This window comes from Martes martes, assembly GCF_963455335.1.
Source record: "Martes martes genome assembly, chromosome: 10".
In the NCBI taxonomy this organism is placed as follows: Eukaryota; Metazoa; Chordata; class Mammalia; order Carnivora; family Mustelidae; genus Martes; species Martes martes.
In genome coordinates, this window is record NC_137898.1 from 111,582,575 (window position 1) to 111,597,687 (window position 15,113).

Sequence of the window (15,113 nt, forward strand, 5' to 3'; positions counted from 1 at the left end):
TAAAATAATTTTTAAGTGGAGGGCAGTATTCTAGGCTGGGATGGAAACCGTTTTGAGAAAATGTTGTATTAGTGGTTTTGAGATGGATTTGCATTGAGAGCTGGTTACAAAAAAAGATGGGAGTTGATGTAGCATTTAGGTATGAATTAAGAACCTGCGAGTTAATGTGAATTGTTGAGTATATATAAAGTGTTCTGTGACTTAAAAGTATAAAACTTGTATTTTTATTTTTTCCAGCCACCAGTTTGCTGGAGGAATAACCGAGAATAGGCAGTGACTATAGAATATAGATTTCCTGTGAAATCTTGGATTTCTACACAGACTAATCCTTAACAATAAAACTATCACTTCTTCTAAATATATAGATGGATTCAGTAATTCAAGCAACCAATCCAGTGCAAGTGATTAATTGAAGTATCAGAAATATTAGAATATTTGATTATTTCTTTCATCCACAACATTATCTCAGTGACTATAGAGTAAAACTTAAAATTTTATTTTAGAAACCTCTAAATTCTCAAGTTACTTTAAAGTGTTTATGCATAGCTTTTAATAGTTTGCTTTAAAATGAAAAAAAAGAGAATGTTTTAAAAATATTTTCGAAGCATAGCTCATTTTTTTCAGAGATTTAAGTCTTCTGATGGTAAACAAAAATATTAAATGCTGTGCACACAACTTGGTAGCATTTTGTGAAACCCTTAGTCTCTTTAGCCCTTGGGATTTTTTGCATTATAATTTATATGCAAAACCAATGTTTGCGCATTTAAGGGATGATGATCAAACCTGAGGATTATCTACATGGTCTACTTTACCTTCTGCTTCTGTTTGCTATTTATTTCTTTGCTAATGGGGATCTTGTCTGAGGAAGGGGGGGGCGGTGGTGGTGGATAAAGCCTGCAATACAAATTAGTTAATTTTAGGGCTGATGGTTAGTTTTTAGAGAAAAAGTTTAAACAAAGCAGTTCAAGTGGGGCTTCACCATCAGCTCTCCGGTTCTCAGACAATGGCGCTTCTATTTCCCTGGAAAGGAAAGAATTTCCTTTGACGTTGGGCTTGGCTTCTTTGTAGTTTTCAGTAGAAGTGGATGTTGTGAGATCTTGAAGCATTTAAAATACACTTTTATCTTGATCTTGAGTGTACATAGTGAGGCTTCCCTGGGTAAACATTTTTTAAATTGGGCGCTTTGTTTTCAGTCTGAACCTCTTTTCCGAGGGTGCGTTTTCCCTCTTCAAGTGCCTTTTCTGCCTTTTTTTCCTTCCCTTCCTTCCTTCCTTCCTTCCTTCCTTCCTCCTCTCTTCCTCCTCCTTTCCCATAACAAACGCTGAATGGCCTCCACGGGTCAGGTGTCTGTGTCTGCACACATCTGAACGGTGGACCTCCTAGAGGAATGTTTTTTTGGTTTTTTTTTTCTTTCATGTCAAACCAAGGGCACAATCAAGTATCTGTCTCTGGGTAGAACGAGCTGACTGGTTTCAGTGCACGTAAAACCCTCTTCCTGCAGAGTCGGTGTATTAGCTAGGTTAAGCTATTGCTGTAACAACTGTCACCAATACAGGGTAGCTCAAGAAAAGTTGGAGTCCTTCTCAATTAACAGTGCCTGGCAAATGCTCCAGATCAGGAGAATGGGGATCTTCTCTTCCTCGTCACTGAGGCACACAGGTGGAGGCAAAGGCGTCTGGGTGTTTGCCATATCAGCCCACGTGAGAGGGCAGAAAGCACGGGGTGCTGTGCAGGAGAGGTTTATGGAGCAGACCTGGGACAGGGTACATAATTTCCATTTATGTTTTATATTCACATATGCATACTAAGTGCAAGAAAAATATAAATTGAATCCAGTTCAGTACCTAGAAAGAAGTGAGAAGTGGATTTTGATCTACGATTAATGGTCCTGATCACATTCATGGATGGCCATCTTGAGCCAGAACTTAACAGTAGCTTTCACAAAGATACACTCTATTATAACTAGTTTTCAACTTCAAAACCTTAAAATATAATTTCTGGCCTTTGCATTCCGTATTTATAAAACGTGCTCCTGCTCTTTGTAGATTTACTAATTACACACACACACACACACACACACAGTAGAGGACAAGTGGGGAAATCAGAACAAGATTGTTGGTGGACTGTATTAATGGCAATATTCAGTTTTTGCTATTAAAGTTCTGCAAGATATCTTCATTGAGGAAACTGGACAAAGGGCATCTGAGATCTCTATTATTTCTTACAACTACATATTACTCTACAGTCATCTCAAAACACTTTTCTCAAAAGCAGTAATGTGTGCAAATTTATCAGGTAGCTTTAAAAGTTCTGCTGTTTGAGGTCTATTAAGCTTTTCTGTAGTTGTAATTAGGAAATTGTGCCTTTCTCACTCACTCCCTACTCTTCGTAGCTAGTAGTTAAACATTCAAAATACAGACGAGCCCTTTTATTCTTTCTTGTTCCCATAGTCTTACTTTTTAGCATTTTTTTCCTACTATAATTGCAATTCCAAAAAAGATTTCCTCATCCTCTAGCCCTGTTGTTTGGATATACAGTCACGAATCTTTCACTGACATGTCTTTAGGGTAGCTCTGACCTCAGCCCGATTTTTGAAATTGGTGTTTTTGTTTTCTTTAGACATAGAGTAATTGCCAAGGGACTTCTGCAACGGTCCTGATTGTCTTAGTGCATAATGAACGCTCTGTATCTACGGATATGCTCTAGGTGAATAAGTTATGCTGTCAGGAGTGCTCCTTTATCAAAATAGGATCTTATTTCATTCACTTTTTTGTTTTGCAAGTGGTTCTACACGGGAGAACTGAATTAATGATACTCTTTACATTCTCAGCTTATAACCCTTTTGTTAGTCTGTGCCAAGCCTTCTTTTCATACTTTATTCATTTGATTATCATTTCTTCTTCATCACTGGCTCCGGCTCCCAGACTCCACATCCCACAGTCAGTTTTCTGCTTCAGGTACGGATGGGTTCTTACAGATGTAAGAATCTGTAGTGTTTCCTGTGTTTCATATTTCCAGAAATTGTTACTATGCCATATGTCTTATATCTGTTCACACGACGTCATTATTTTGGCGTCTCTATTATTTCATCTAAATCTGAGTAAATTTGTTGAGTCCTTTAAAATAGTTATCTAGAATTTTGGTTAGGATTGCACGGAAATTTTAGATTAATTTGAGACAAATTGAGTTTATTACTATATTTGGTACATGCCTCCTAAAGAAAGGTCTAAATGAGAGACAGTACACTTGATGATGTCTCTTTTGTAACAAGGGAGCCCCAGTGTCATTTGCCTAATGTCTTTTTGATGATGCTTTTAGTATCCAAGATTGACTTATTTTTACTGCATTTGGGGTGCATATTACTGTACATACGCCAACATTTAGGTAATTATTGTAATAGTTATACGTAGGTTTCTGTTAAAATGCTTGTAAATGTTCCCTTATTATTGTTTTTTAATAAATTTTAATTATGGCAGTCTCTCCAAAGGATCTGAAACTCTATTCTTTCTTGAAATTGTTTGGGTAAGCTTACTTGCATGACGATAACCGCTGCTGTGTCGTAACTATTGCTAGAACAGTCCTGGGCAAATGGATCGTGGATTATTTGGACTTCTTTTCTTTTCATGCCAGTGATGTGTGGTGGTCTCAGTTCTGCAAGTGCCACAGACTGAATTATGTTGTCCTCCACCCCCACATTCATATGTTGAAGACCTACCCCCCTTCCTTGTGACTGTGTTGGAGAGAGAGTCTTTCAGTAGGTGACTGACGAAGTCATGAGAGCAGATTCCTGGTCCTACATGACCAGTGCAGCAGTAAGAACCAGACACCAGAGCTCTCTCTGCCCTGTGAGCACACGGCGAGGAGGAAGCCATCTGCAAGTCAGAAAGAGAGCCCTCTGTGGGTCTCACCAAGCGCCTCACCATACTGGCCCCCGGATCTCAGACTTCTAGCCTCCAGAACTGGGGAAAAAAATAATAACTTCCTGTTGTTTATGCCGCCCAGTCTGTGGTATTTTGTTATGGCAGTTTGAGCTAACACACGAAGTCTGACATCCAACGATGCCATATTAATTAATGCTCTGGCAGATAGAGTAATGAGTCAGCTTTCCATTAGAAATCGTTTTATTAGAGTCTATTTTTGTTCCATCCTGTTAGGCGTTAAAGAAAATAAATGAGCCGTGGGTTCTATCTGTCCGTGTTCGCTGACTCCTGCTGAACTACGTGAAATGGTAACGATGTTTTCCAGCCCCGTCTTTGTGCCTCGTCTCGTGCTGCGGCTCTGCATCATTGCCTGGCTTTCCTGACGCTCCAGCTATCAAATTATTTTGCTGTCTAATTTATGTAGGTCACTTGAGACACTTAGTAACCTACGCTTCTGAAGTGCAAAATAGTAATGCTTCTATGTGTTTGTTTTTTCTTTTCTCCAGAGTAGGGGCCATTTCAGAGTCAGAGCTACCTAGAACATTAAATCATTGCACTTTTATTGTTTTTGGTATCAATTGGTATTGTACCAATTTTTCCTAGGACTATGACTATGTCATAACAATCTGATGTTTTCTCGTATCTATTTTGAGACCTCACTCTCTGATTGAATATATTAAATCAGTAGTAGATTTGGGATTTAAATAAAACATGGGCTTGGGGTACGTGGGTGGCTCAGTCAATTAAGCTTCTGCCTTTGGCTCAGGTCATGATCCCAGGGTCCTGGGACCGAGTTCCACATCTGGCTCCTTGACCTGCTTCTCCCTCCGCCTGCAGCTCCCCCTGCTTGTGTGCTCTCTCTGACAAATAAATAAGTAAAATCTTAAAGCAAGTGAACAAAAAAAACCACCCATGGGCTTTGTCATAAGATGGTATAGAAATTTTGTCTTTATTTAGCTTTCTTTAACACCTTTTCCCATGCTTGAAATGTGTCAGGACAATAGGTCGATGGTTATTTGTTATACATATAAAACAACAACAAAAAAGACCTTTTCGTATCAAAATTAATCCGTGTAAGAATTTATAGTATTCTGACTTTGAAGTGCTTCTCACAGAATAATAGTTATGGTAACTTCTCCAAAGAGGTTTGTGAAACCTTGTGAGTTACTAGGATAGAGATGTTTATTAACAAAATAGTCGATGATTCCATATTCTAAACATCGAATCAACATAATGCAATATTGAGACGTTAAAGGAATTGAAAACTGCCATTGTCATGGGAGGTAAGGAAAGCAGGTGAGAAAACTTGTGATAAACACTTTTCAGGAGGTTACTCGTCTCCATGTTGGATACGACACAGAGGAAGTCCGGAGAAGTCCCCCGGATCTGCCCTCCGTGCTGTGGGAAAGTGACCACAGCTTTACCCCCGAGGACAGCGTGCAGGTCAAGGGGAATAGTTTGTTTAGTGTTTTTGTCTGATTGTTTGGAGACTCAACGTCAGTAACTCTGGCTTTGTCTCGCTATCCAGTAAGTTTGATTGGTTAGAAAGAATCTTAGGTTCAGTAAACCACGATAGCCATGAGTGACTTGAAAGTTTTCTGCGTGGTGGTGAGACTAGTTCTGGTTCCTTCAGTTTGCCTTGTGTAGTTAGTTTGTGATACAAAAAAGGGCTTTGAAGCTGGGATGGAAAAATGCTTCTTATCCTGCGTGAACATGTTCTACAATAGCTGTTTTATTTTTATATTATTACCTGGGTATTAAGGGGTACTTATTCCCCTTGTGAGTGTTCTTACAAGAAGGCTTGCCAGCAATTACAGTTTTACCCAAGTGTGACCATGCTATAGTTTGATGGTACATTAAGAGGTAATACTTCACAGAAAACCCTTTGTCTTTTTCTAGCATTTTCCCTGCCCTTGGGGATTTTGTTTCCTTTGCTATTTAGTTGATGATAGATTTTAGAATTTTTATTGAAAAAAAAAAATCCTACTCTCATTCGTTGCTGGCAGGAGTGCAAAATGGTACAGACCTTTGGAAGACAGTTTGGTGATTTCCTACACAACTAAATGTAATCTCAGCATATGATTGATCCAGCAATCACACTCCTTGGTACTCAGAAGAGGTAAGAACTTACGTCCACACAAAAACTTGCACGCAGTTGCTTACAGCGGCTTTGTTCACACTTGACAAATTTGGAAACAACCAAGATGTCCTTCAGTAGGTGAGTGGGTAGATAAACTTGGGGACATCCAGACAATGGGATATTTTTCAGTGCTAAGAAGAAATGAGCTATCAAGCCATGACAAGACATGGAAGAAGCTTAAGGGCATAGTACTAAGAGAGGAGCTACTCTGAAAGGGCCACAGAGTGTATACTTTCAGCTCAATGACGTTTTGAAAAAAGCAAAACCGTGGAGACAGTAAAAGGATCGGTAGTTGTCAGGGGTTTGGGAGGACGGGGGGATGAAAAGGTGGAACATGGAGGATTTTTAGGGTCATGAAGCTACTCCGTATAATACCGTAATAAGAGATACACAGTAAGAATTGCCATAATCAGAGGTACACATATCATTATGTATTTGTTGAAACCTGTAGAATGTATGGCACCAAGAGTGAATGGTAGTATACACTATGACTTGGGGTGATGATAGTGTCCGTGGAGGTTCATTAGTCATAACAGATGGACCACCTTGTTGGGGGGGGGGTGACATTAATAATGGGAGAGGCTGTAGATGTGTGAAGGCAAGGGGTATTTGGAAAACCTCGGTACCTTCCACTCAGTATTGCTGTGAACCTAAAACAGTCCGACAAAGACGTTTTAAAGAAAATCCTGAATCTACACTTGAGTCGTTATCCAGCAGTTGCAAACTAGGTGGCTGGTGAAAGCTGGCCTTGGGGGTGGTGAGCTACGGATCCCATCAGGGCCCGAGGACCATGAATATTAAAAATGAACCCTGACCAAACGTTCATGGTTTTGTCTGAAAAAGAAGTTCGGTTCTGGTTAAGTTGAAATTTGTTGTGGGAAATTTATGGGAAACAAGTACTTCTTCGGTGTGGTAAACTGAAGTTAACTGGCCTCCAGGGGAAATTCTGTAAGACTCCCAGAGGCCTTGCTTTTGTGTCGTGGTGCATTATAAAGCCATCATGGGTCGTGCAAAGACGAAATGTAATACAAAGAAATTCTGTATCATTGTTTCTTTAGAGACAGTTCAGTTAAGATCAAATTTAGATTGGATCAAGATAGGGAAGTGGTGTGTTAGAACTTTCAGAACTGGATACAGGAAAGCAACAGTAGAATGAAGTGGAGTCATACAAAGCTTGAGAACTTGGTAATGGAAATTCTTTTTTAATCATCTCAATGGATATAATCATTGTTAAATACATTCATTTAACACTCTTCAGTGTTTGGAACTTTGGTGGCATCTAGTTAATGTTATTCAGCTTTTATTTTTGTCTTTTGAAAGTTTACTCTCTAAAGAATGAAATCAGAATTTGAGGGACTCCTGGGTGACTCAGTCAGTTAAGCATCTGCCTTCGGCTCGGGTCATGATCCTGGGGTCCTGGGATCGAGCCCCACATCGGGCTCCCTGCTCAGTGGGGAACCTACTTCTCCCTCTCCCTCTGCCTGCAGCTCCCTCTGCTTGTGTGCTCTCTCTGTCAAACAAATAAATAAAAATCTTAAAAAAAAAAACAACAATTTGAGGCAGGTCACTGGACATGTGTTGGAGGTTGGGTTAAAACGTGTGTATGTGAACAGACTTTGCAGGACTTCCCTTCATCATCAAGATACATGTGGATGCTTTCATGACTATAATGGACAATGGGCACCGCTGCACATCTGGTACAGTCTGGGGCCACTGCCTTGATTTGTGTTCAGGTGACAGCAATTTTCTCCATCACTGTTCTTGCACTATCTGCGAAAATGTCAACACAGCGAGTAAGGCACATAATGTCTCGGTATTACTTTGAAAATAAGTTTTACCTTACGGATGTCCTGAAGTTACTTCTAAAAATTCTGGAGGTCTGAGACTCACATTTTAAGTACGGAAGTTCTAGGGCTGGGATAGCCAAAGAGAGGGGAAGCCATATTGTTTCTTTTTAGCTGTTCCTTCAGTTTGATTTTGAAAGTATAGCTCTCTTGTTTGAAAAGTCCCTAAATTCCATAGCCTCAGGATTGTTTATTTTCCTTAATGCCTGAATGTCCAGTTTTCTCCTTTAGAAGAATGACAGCTTTTTGGAAAAATAATACTTGTGCAGTGTTTTGACTAAGTGTAAGACTCAACAATGTTTTTTTGATTAGTGGTAGAAAATAAGTTTCATATATTTTCTTAAAACATACTGTATTTATATAGGCATCTCGTGGGAGATTATAGCATAACCTGAAAATAAAGATGTCCTAGGAAAAAAAGTGCCTTATCCTTAGAAACATCAAGATTCTTCTTCAGATTTCCATAGGTATTACGTGTTTATTTGAGTGTAAATATATTATTGTTAGTTTTTTCTAAATTGAGGCTTCCAATTATTTATGGCTAACAGACTCATAATTATGCATGTTTTGTTAAAATATGATAGCAGTTACCAAAAATCATACATTGTATATATCATAGGTTCTTAATGAAAGACATATGGATATATTTTAGGAACTCATGAATTATTGATATGGAAAATTTGGTATATAACTTTATGAGGGGAAGGGCCATCTGATTATCAACATTTTCTTGTAAACACATAGTCCTGGCTCTTTAGTATTTAAGGAAGTGGCTACATATACTCTAAAGCAATTCTTCGGGGAAGAAAATATGATTTTTAACACAGAATAGATTAAACAGCTGGTGGCTTGAATTTTCTCCCTGTAACAGTTGTTTGGCGTTTTGCAGACAAAGTGCAAGTCCTTTAATTGTGTCTGAATTAATTTACAATACATGAAATTCACCCACACGTGTTCTATTTATTGCTCCATGGAAACCACATGCTTTGAGTTGCTACTAAATTTCCCACATGCAGGACATTTCCACTTTTATATTTAAAACTATGTTCTTCTAGATTACATAGTTTCATTTCAACTCTTTCTGGAGTTGCAGTAAAGCTTAATTATCTTTTTAAAAAATACATTCTGAATGACTCGGATTTTCATTGTGTGGATTGATTTCCTTGTCATACCATATTCCACTATTTTTTGCTCTCATGATATTTCTTGATATCTTTTCCTTGAAAAAAAATTCTCATTTGGGGGACCTAAGTGTTTTCTATGTACATATTTCATGATGCATTTTTATTGAAATAAATTTATTTATTGAAATATAACTTACATACAGCAAAATGCCCAAATTTTAAATATGTGCTCTATGTATCAATTCAATAGCCTGTTTTTGAGGCAAATTTTAGTTTCACAGCAAAACCAAGTGGGAGGTACAGATATTTCCCATCCACTCTTTGTACCTATACCTGCCTAGCCTTCTTCATTAACAGCATCCCCACCAAAGTGGTAGTTGTTATGAATGATGAACCCACATAGACACATCATAGTCACTCAAAGTCCATAGTTTACATTACCACTCATTCTTGGTATTGTACATTCTATAGGTTTTGATAAATGTATGTAGTAACATGGGTCCCCCACTATAACATCATACAGAGGGGTGTCACTGTCCTAAAAATTATCAGTGCTCTGCTTATCCATCCCTCCATTCCCCTCTATCCGTTAGCAACCACTGATCTTCTTACTGTCTCCATAGCTTTGCCTTTTAGGAGGTGTCAGATAACTGGAAATATACAATATATAGCCTTCTCAGATTGGCTCCGTTCGCTTAGTAATATGCCTTTATTCCTCTTGTCTTCTATTCCTTATTGTCTTGTCATGGTTTGATAGCACACTGCTTTTATAGCACTGAACAGTGTTCCATCGTCTGAAGGTACTGAAGTTTATTAGTCCACTCACCTACTGAGGGGCATCGTGATTGCTTCCAAGTTTGTCCGCTGGACATAAAACTGCCGTAAACTTTCATGTGTGGCTTTTGTGTGGACGTAAGTTCTCCACTCCTTTGAGTAAGTATCAAGGAGTACGATTGCTGGGTCAACCATATGGTAAGATTACATTTAGTTTTGTGGAAACCATCAAACTGTCTTCTGAAGAGGCTGTGACGTTTTGCTCCACACCCCACCTCCATGAATAAAATAAAGTTTTTGTTGTGCAGTGTTCTTTTTTTTTTTTTTAAGATTTTATTTATTTGACAGAGAGATTGAGATCACAAGTAAGCAGAGAGGCGGGCAGAGAGAGGGAGGAAGCAGGCTCCCTGCTGAGCAGAGAGCCCGACGTGGGGCTCGATCCCAGGACCCTGAGATCATGACCTGGGCCAAACGCAGAGGCTTAACCCACTGAGCCACCCAGGCGCCCCTGTTGTACAGCATTCTTGCCCACATTTTCAGTTGTCAGTGTTCTGGACTGGGGCTATTCTAATAAATATGTGGTATCTCAATGTAGTTATGATTTGCATTTCTCTGATGACATGTGGCTCATCTATTTCATGTTTATTTGCTACTTGTGTGTCTTTGGTGAGATGACTGTTAAGGTGTTGGCCATTTTAAAATCACATTGTGTTCTTATTGCTAAGTTATGAGTTGTCTTTGTATATTTCGTGTAATAGCCACTATCAGATATGTATCTTATAAGTATTTTCACTGAGGCTTGACAGTTCTTTCGTGGAGTAGAAATTTTATATTTTAATGAAGTCTAGCTTATTAATTCTTTCTTTCATGGATCATGTCTTTGATGTGTCTAAAAAGACATCACTAAACCCATGGCAATCTAGATATATTCTCCTGTTACCTTTTAGGAGTTTTATAGTTTTGAATTTTACATTTAGGTTTGTGACCCATTCTGAGCTAGCATTTGTGGGGGGTGTAATATCTGTGTTTATTTTATTTATTTATTTATTTATTTTTGCGTGTGGCTGTCCAGTTGTTTGAACACCACTTGCTGAAAATACTGTCTTTTCTCCATTGTATTGTCTTTGCTTCTATGTCAAAAATCAGTTGACTGTATTTATAGAGGTGTGTTTCTGGGCTCTGTGTTTTGTTATATTATCTCTTAGTCTATTCTTTTTCTAACACCACATTGTCTTGATTACTGTAGCTTTATAGTAAGCCTGGAAAGTCGGGTAGTGTCAGTCCTCCAACTTTACTGTCTCCTACAGTAATTGTCTATTTTGAGCCTTTTGCCTCTCTATATAACTTTGAGAATCAGTTTTTCAATAACCGCAAATAACTTACTGGGGTTTTGATTGGGAATGCATCATGGGTCAAGTTGGGAAAAGGTAACAACATCGTGGAGTCTTACTGTCCTTGAACGTGGAATATCTCTCCATTTATTTCTTTGATTTTGATCAGAGAGTTTTCGTTTTCATTTTCGTTTTATAGCTCTTGCATATACTTTGTTAGATTTATACCTACTTTTGGGGGGGGTGCTAACATAAGTGGTATTGTGTTTTTAATTTCAAATTCCACTTGTTTTTTGCTGGTATATTGGAAAGTGATTGACTTTTGTGTTTTAACGTTGTATCCTGTCACTTCACTATAATTGTTGATTAGTTCTGGGAGTGTCCTTTTAATTCTTTCAGATTTTATTTTATTTTATTTTATTTTTTTAATTTTAATTTTAATTAATTTATTTATTTATTTATTTTAAAGATTTTATTTATTTATTTGACAGACAGAGACCACAAGTAGGCAGAGAGGCAGAGAGAGAGGGGGAAGCAGGCTCCCTGCTGAGCAGAGAGCCTGATGTGGGGCTCGATCCCAGGACCCTGAGATCATGACCTGAGCCGAAGGCAGAGGCTTTAACCCACTGAGCCACCCAGGCGCCCCAATTCTTTCAGATTTTATACATGGACAGTCATGTCATCTGTGAGCAAAGACAATTTTATTTCTTTCCAATCATTATAATTTTTACTTTTCTTCTCTTCACCAACTATAACTTTGAGTACATTGTTGAGAGGGAGTGGTAGGTCTTTCCTAGTGGTAGGAAAGACCAGGAACTAAGGCAAGGAAAGTGTCCTTTCCTTGTTTACCGCTGAGTAAGATGTTAACTGTAGGATTTTTTAAGGTACTCGTTGTCAAGTTAAAGAAGTTTCTGTCTTTTCTTAGTTTACTGGGAATTTTTTTTTAGCATGAATAGGTACTGAGTTTTGTCACATGATTTTTCTTCATCTATTGATATGATCCTGTTTTTTTTTTTTTCTTTTTAACCTGATGTAATGATGACTTACATTAACTGATTTTTGAATGTTGAATGACCTTACATACCAGGGATAAATCCCACCCACTTGGTTGTGGTGTCTAATTCTTATTATACATTGTTTTATTTGATTCATTAATATTTTGTTCAAGATTTTTGCATCTTTGTTCATGAAAAATGCTGGTTTGTGGTTTCCTTTTAATGTCTTTATATGGTTTTAATATTAGGTATTAGCGTACTGCAGCTTCCTATAATGACTTAGAAATTCCCTCTGCTTCTGTCTTCTGAAAAATATTTTTTTTACTTTTATTTTTTAAAGATTTTTATTTATTTATTTGACAGAGAGAGAGAGATCACAAATAGGCAGAGAGGCAGGCAGAGAGAGAGGGGAAGCAGGGCACCCTGCTGAGAAGAGAGCCTGATCCGGGGCTCGATCCCAGGACCCCGAGATCATGACCTGAGCAGAAGGCAGAGGCTTAACCCACTGAGCCACCCAGCCGCCCCTGAAAGAGATTTTAGAGAACATACGTATAATTTCTAACTTAAATGTTTGGTGGATTCATTAGTGAATGCTTCTGGGCCTGGTGCATTCTGTTTTAAAAGGTTATTAATTATTTATTCAATTGCTTTAATAGATATAGGCCTCTCACATCAGGTATTTTTTCTTGTCTGAATTGTATCTTTTAAGAAATTGGTCTATTTCATTTAGATTATCAGATTTGTGGGCACAGAGTTTTTCATGGTATTCCTGTATTAGCCTTTTAATGTCCATACTATCTGTAGTGCTGTTCCCTTTCTCATTTTTGATATTAGTAATTTGTATACTCTTTTTTTTCCTTGGTAAGCCTGGCTAGAGGCTTACCAATTTTGTTTCTTATGTCAAAGAACCAACTTTTGGTATTGTAAATTTTCTCTTAATTTCCTATTTTCAATTTCATTATTATTATATAAAAAAAGATTTCTCTAATTGTTATTATTTTGTTTCTTCTGCTCACTCTGGATTTTTAAAAATGATTTATTAATTTGAGAGAAAGAGAGAGAGAGATGGGGAGAGAGAGCATGAGCTGGGGGAGGTACAGAGGGAAGGGATCTGAAGTAGAAGTCTTCAGGAGCACGGAGCTCCCTGCAGGGCTCAGTCCCACAGGACCCTGAGATCGTGACCTGAGCGGAAATCATGAGTCAGATGCTTCACTGACTGAGCCGCCAGGCACCCCTGCTTACCCTGAATTTAATTTGCTCTTTTTTTTTCTAGTTTTCTAATGTGGAAGCTTAGACTACTGGTTTTAGATCTCCTAGGTCTTTCTTTTTAATGTATGCACTCAGTGTTATGAATGTCTTCCATGCACTGCTTTCACTGTATCCCACAAGTTTTGTTAAGTTGTGTTTTCATATTCATAGAGTGCAAAATATTTTAAAATTTCTCTTGAAATTTGTCACCTGTGTTTTTTAGAAGTGTTTTTGTCGACTCTCCAAGTATTTTGAGATTTCCTAGTTATCTTTCTATTACTGATTTCTCGTTTAATTCCATTGTGGTCTGAGAGCTGACGTCAGTGATTTAAATTTGTTAAAAATGTGTTTTGTGGCTCAAAGTGTGGTCTGTGTTGGTGAATGTTCCCTGTGACCTTGAGAAGAATCTACATCCTGCTATTTGATGAAGCAGTCTGTAGATTTCGGTTATACCCAGTTGAGTGACGGTGTTGAGTTCGTATGTCCCACTAATCCTGCCTCCTGGATTGGTCCGTTTCCAACAGAGGGATGTTGAAATCTCCAGCTGTAATTGTGGATTCATGTATTTTTCTTCACAATTCTGTCAGTTTTTAACTCATATATTTTGACACTCTGTTGTTAGGCACATACATGTTAAAGACTGCTATGTCTTTTGGAGAATTGATCCATTTATTGCTATAATAATGCGCCTCTTTATCTCTGATAACTTTCCTGAATATCAAGTCTTTTCTCTCTGAAATTAGTAGAGCTACTCCTGCTGTCTTTCGATCAGTGTTAATATGAAGGGTGTTTTTCTATGCTTTACCTTTAATCTGTTTCTTTATATTTAAAGTGGATTTCTTGTAGACAAATTTAGTTGTCTTGGTCTTTTTTAAAATCCTGTCTACCAATCTCAGTTTTTTAATTGGTGCATTTAGATCCCCGATGTTCAAGATTTTTAGTATAGTTGGATTAATATTTACTATATCTGTCACTGTTTTCTATTGTTGCCCTTATAATTTGTCTGTTTTTCTTGCAGTATTTTTCTCCCTTTTCTGGTTTTAATTGAGCATTTCATACAATTCCATTTTCTCTCTTAGTTACTTGTTATTCTGTTATTTTATTTTTTAGTGGTTGGTCTAGAGTTTGCAATATATTTTTATAAGTCCGGATCCCCTTTAAAGTAACACTATATTGCTTTAAGGGTAACATGAGTACCTCATAATTGGAAAATATTTCAAATTCCTCCCTTTCATCCCTTGTATCATTGCCATTATTATTTTCACTTATATCTAAGTAGACATAATCAGACACATTATTTCTGTTATTCTGAACAAAGTGTTATCTGTTAGACCAATTACGAATCAGAAATTTAAGGTGTTTATTTTACTGCCATTGATTACTTTTCTAATGCCCTTCTTTTCTTTATGTAGATCCGAGTTTCTGACCTATACCATTTGCTGTCTCTCTCAAGACTTTCTTCCAACATTTCTTGTAAGGCAGGTCTACTGACAATAAATTATTACAATTTTTGTTTGTCGAGGAAGTATTTGTCCTTCAGTGTTGAAGGGTAATTTCACAGGGCACAGAATCCTAGGTTGGTGACATTTTCTCTCTCAGAACTTTAAGTATTTTACTCCACTTTCTTTCCTGCTTGGTTTCTGAGGTAAGTCAGATGTGATTCTTACCTTTGCTCCTCTCTAGGTTAAGTTCCTGCCACTCCCACTCTGGCTGCTTTTAGGATTTTTTCTTTGTTTT

General features: G+C 37.8%; 1 protein-coding gene across 1 annotated transcript in view; it reads left to right on the plus strand.

Annotated features, from left to right (window-relative positions):
* The window catches only part of GUCY1A2 (guanylate cyclase 1 soluble subunit alpha 2), a 251,205-nt gene that overhangs the window by 62,656 nt on the left and 173,436 nt on the right, over nt 1–15,113 (plus strand). The window lies entirely within an intron of this gene.